The sequence below is a fragment of the Anopheles gambiae genome, chromosome 2 (genome assembly GCF_943734735.2).
Source record: "Anopheles gambiae chromosome 2, idAnoGambNW_F1_1, whole genome shotgun sequence".
Lineage (NCBI taxonomy): Eukaryota > Metazoa > Arthropoda > Insecta > Diptera > Culicidae > Anopheles > Anopheles gambiae.
Window position 1 is genome coordinate 61,297,393 of NC_064601.1, and position 4,901 is coordinate 61,302,293.

The window sequence follows — 4,901 nt, forward strand, 5'->3', positions numbered from 1 at the left end:
TTCCCTCCTTTCCCTCCTTTCCCTCCTTTCCCTCCTTTCCCTCTTTTCCCTCTTTTCCCTCCTTTCGATCTTTTCCCTCCTTCCCCTCCTTCCCCTCCTTTCCCTCCTTTCCTCCTTTCCCTCCTATCCCTCCTTTCCATCCTTTCCCTCTTTTCCCTCCTTTCCCTCCTTTCCTCCTTTCCCACCTTTCCCTCTTTTCCCTCTTTTCCCACCTTTCCCTCCTTTCATTCTTTTCCCTCCTTTTTATCTTTCCCTCTGTCGCTGACGATAATTAAGCTTTAAAAACGAATCGTTGCTGCTCAATACTTGCTGAATAGCTACGTTATGCAACGCGCCAGCGATGCGCGCTTTTTAACGATTTTATGGAAAACATAGGCTAAGAAGAAAATGCTGATGGACGACGGTCAGCATTTTTAGAGTATAAATCCAATTGAAACCAGTTGGTGCGTTTATTATTGTGCTTAAGTCGGCGTGTACTGTGCCTGTCTAGGGCTGCTGCTCCGAAAGACACTCTCGTGTGCGCGACAAATGGTGGCTCCAGAGAGGATGCATCAACCAACGGATCGGCCAGTAGTCCAATGCCCTCCTTTCCCTCCTTTCCCTCCTTTCCCTCCTTTCCCTCCTTTCCCTCCTTCACACCATTTCCTTTATTTCCCTCCTTTCCCTCCTTTCCCTCCTTTCCATCCTTTCCCTCCTTTCCCTCCTTTCCCTCCCTTCCCTCCTTTCCCTCCGTTCCCTCCATTCCCTCATTTCCATCCTTTTCCTCCTATCTCGCCTTTCCATCCTTTCCCTCCTTTTCCTCCTTTCCGTCTATCGCTTACGATAATTTAGCCTTAAAAACAAAGTGTTGCTAGTTAGCAATACTTGCTGAATAGCTACGTTATGCAACGCGCCAGCGATTAAACGCGCTTAACGATTCAATGGAATTTAACGATTTGATGGAAAACATAGGCTAAGAAGGAAATGCTGATCGACGACGGTCAGCATTTTTAGAGTATAAATTCAATTGAAAAAAAAAATAATGAAGGCATTATTTGCCAAGAGCCAGTTGGTAAGTTTATTATTGTGCTTTCCCTCCTTTCCCTCCTTTCCCTTTTTTTCCCTCATTTCCATCCTTTCCCTCCTTTCCCTCCTTTCCCTTCTTTCCCTTCTTTCTCTCCTTCCCTCCTTTCCCTCCTTTCCCTCCTTTCCCTTCTTTCCCTCCTTTCACTCCTTCCCTCCTTTCCCTCCTTTCCCTCCATTCCCTCCTTTCCCTCCTTTCCCTCCTTTCCCTCCTTTCCCTCCTTTCCCTCCTTTCCCTCCTTTCCCTCCTTTCCCTCCTTTCCCTCCTGTCCCTCCTTTCCCTCCTTTCCCTCATTTCCCTCCTTTTCCTCCTTTCCCTCATTTCCCTCCTTTCCATCCATTCCCTCCTTTCCCTCATTTCCCTCCTTTCCCTCCTTTCCCTCCTTTCCAACCTATCCCTCCTTTCCCTCCTTTCCCTCCTTTCCCTCATTTCCCTCCTTTTCCTCCTTTCCCTCATTTCCCTCCTTTCCATCCATTCCCTCCTTTCCCTCATTTCCCTCCTTTCCCTCCTTTCCCTCCTTTCCAACCTATCCCTCCTTTCCAACCGTTCCCTCCTTTCCCTCCTTTCCCTCCTTTCCCTCCTTTCCCTCCTTCACACCATTTCCTTTATTTCCCTCCTTTCACTCCTTTCCATCCTTTCCATCCTTTCCCTCCTTTCCCTCCTTTCCCTCCTTTCCCTCCTTTCCCTCTTTTCCATCCTTTCCCTCCTTTCCCTCCTTTCCCTCCTTTCATTCTTTTCCCTCCTTTTTATCTTTCCCTCTGTCGCTGACGATAATTAAGCTTTAAAAACGAAGCGTTGCTGGTCAATACTTGCTGAATAGCTACGTTATGCATCGCGCCAGCGATGCGCGCTTTTTTAACGATTTTATGGAAAACATAGGCTAAGAAGAAAATGCTGATCGACGACGGTCAGCATTTTTAGAGTATAAATTCAATTGAAAAAATTAATGAAGGCATCATTTGCCAAGAGCCAGTTGGTGCGTTTATTATTGTGCTTAAGTCGGCGTGTACTGTGCCTGTCTTGGGTTGCTGCTCCGAAAGACACTTTCGTGTGCGCGACAAATGGTGGCTCCAGAGAGGATGCATTAACCAACGGATCGGCAAGTAGTCAAATGCCCTCCTTTCCCTTCTTTCTCTCCTTCCCTCCTTTCCCTCCTTTCCCTCCTTTCCAACCTTTCCCTCCTTTCCCTCCTTTCCCTCCTTTCCCTCCTTTCCCTCCTTTCCCTCCTTTCCCTCCTTTCCCTCCTTTCCCTCCTTTCCCTCCTTTCCCTCCTTTCCCTCCTTTCCCTCCTTTCCCTCCTTTCCCTCCTTTCCCTCCTTTCCCTCCTTTCCCTCCTTTCCCTCCTTTCCCTCCTTTCCCTCCTTTCCCTCCTTTCCCTCCTTTCCCTCCTTTCCCTCCTTTCCCTCCTTTCCCTCCTTTCCTTCCTTTCCCTCCTTTCCCTCCGTTCCCTCCATTCCCTCATTTCCATCCTTTCCCTCCTATCTCGCCTTTCCATCCTTTCCCTCCTGTGAAATATATTCACGAAAAGGGGCTGGCTGTGATATTTGGAGGAAATTTGAATAGGAAAGTGTACACCTTTATCGTTGGTCGGTTTGCAACTGTATATTCGTTTGTCCTTTTTTGTATATAATATTTCATGCAGTTCATAATTCGTGTAGATCGAGCAGTTTCTAATGTCGAGTAGTTTATAACCTAATCTTAGTTTCCTAACGCTTTGTTTTATGTACAATTCAAATTTAAGTTCGAAAATAATTATCCAAATTCCAACATTCCCGGCCACCAAAGAAGAACTTCTTTAAATTTCATGCAAAATATAAATTCAATAATGAGTTCAAAAAAGAATTCAAAAAAAGTTCGACTCTTGAACCTGACGCTTATCTCCTATCATACTGCTCGTGTGTGTAGATGTGTGAATGTGTGTTGCGTGTATCTTGTTCTGCCATGAGTGCGAAATGTAAACAATGTCGCGTGGCTTGCAGCTGCGCGTTACTCAGTGCCAGTGGTTTCCTTCTGCTCTAAGTTGCTAATTACGTCCGGATTAGGCAAAACCGCCAGACGATTAGCTGCGCGGACGATTTGCTTCCCTGAAGCAGTGCGCAGTGTAACGACGCGAACAACATCGTCCTTTCCAGGGTGTACTGCAACGATGCGCCCCATCGGCCACGAGGTAGGATGTACATTGTATTCCTTAATAATCACCAGTGTATTTTCTTTCAGAACCGCTGATTTCCCGTTGCAATATTTGGCTTGAGCTTGTAACTGCTGCAGGTACTCCGGATACCATCGAGCCCAAATGGTTTGCAGATGTTTTTGTACCAACTGGTATTCCCTCAAATAGTTGCTCGGTGTCTCGGTGTAATCGATGATTGGTACCGCTTGCAGATTGCCACCGACGAGGAAGTGTCCCGGTGTCAATGGTTCCAAGTCCGACGGCTCATCGGATAGAGGTGTAATTGGTCGCGAATTCAAACATTGCTCTACCTGGGCAAGTAGGGTAAGCATGCTCTCCTGTGTGATGCTTGTTGTTCCTATTGTTCTGACCATATGCTTTTTAGCTGCCTTCACCGCCGCCTCCCATAAACCTCCAAAATGTGGTGCTCTTGGTGGGATAAACTTCCACTTCATATGATTCATCGCGCACCAATCAAATATAGCAGCTCGATCGTGTTCGTCGCTCTTTAGCATCTTGTAGACGCGATTCAGCTCATGTGCCGCTCCCTTAAAGGTGGTTGCATTGTCGGAATGCAGTTCACTGATTTGACCACGACGTGCAATCAAACGACGAAGTGCATTGATAAATGCTGTTGATGTTAAATCGCCAACCAGTTCAATATGTACCGCTCTTGTTGAAAAACATACAAATATGGCGATGTATGCTTTAATCGGACTTCTGTTGCGTATGGTTTGTTTTATATAGATTGGTCCGCAATAGTCTACTCCGCATACTGAGAATGGTCTTGTTGGTGTGACTCGTGATGTTGGCAAATCGGCGATACTTTGCTTGATAAGTGTGGGTTTGGCCTTAAAACATGCGTGGCAACTGTGGTACACAGACTTGCATAAATTGCGACCGCCAATTATCCAAAAGCTTTGGCGTAGTGTTGCTAAAAGCAGTTGTGGTGCAGCATGCAGCTTACTCAAGTGTATCGAAACAGCTAGTAGTGCGGACAGTGATAATATTACCGGGTGTTTTTCTGATTCCGACAGATGTGCCTTACTGAGCCGGCCACCAATGCGCAGAATACCTTGCGTATCTATGAAAGGGGAAATCCATTTCAGTTTGGAGTTCTTCGGAATCTCTTTGCCCTTCTGCAGGTGTTGTATCTCCTCGGAAAAGGTGTCTTGTTGCGAAAGATAACACAACTTGAGTTCTGCCGCCTTGAGTTCGTCTACAGTGAGCGGTGGGATATCCTTAGCATGGACCTTGTTTCCTACGCGGCGCTTTGCGTTTTGTATAAAGCGCAAACAATGTGCAACAACTCTTTACAGTTTGTGGTAGATCGAAAATCGTGAGAACAAACTGTTTCGAAATTCGCAGATTAATGTTGTGCTTGCAACCCGTGACGATAGTTTTTTCTTCTTCTGCGCTCTCATCTTCGCTTGGTGATGGTGTGTTCTGTGGCCATTCTTCCGAGTTGCGTGCTAACCAATGTGGCCCGTGCCACCAGCGCTCACACACTAGCAACTTTTCCGGCGTTAAACCTCGCGAAATGTCGTCTGCTGGATTGTCCGAGCCTGGAACATGCTTCCAGCATTGTATTCCAGCCGTGTGCTGAATTTTTGCAACCCTGTTTGCAACGAAGGGCTTCCATCGATTTGGTGCTGAATTCAGCCAGTG

The 4,901-nt window shown here is 46.6% G+C and overlaps 1 long non-coding RNA gene across 1 annotated transcript; it reads left to right on the forward strand.

Annotated features, from left to right (window-relative positions):
- The first annotated feature begins 3,254 nt into the window (after nucleotides 1-3,254).
- On the forward strand, nucleotides 3,255-3,712 carry LOC133391613 (uncharacterized). Its single transcript, XR_009765102.1, has 2 exons — nucleotides 3,255-3,557; nucleotides 3,619-3,712. It is a non-coding gene; the product is annotated as an uncharacterized LOC133391613 (long non-coding RNA).
- Nucleotides 3,713-4,901: the final 1,189 nt, after the last annotated feature.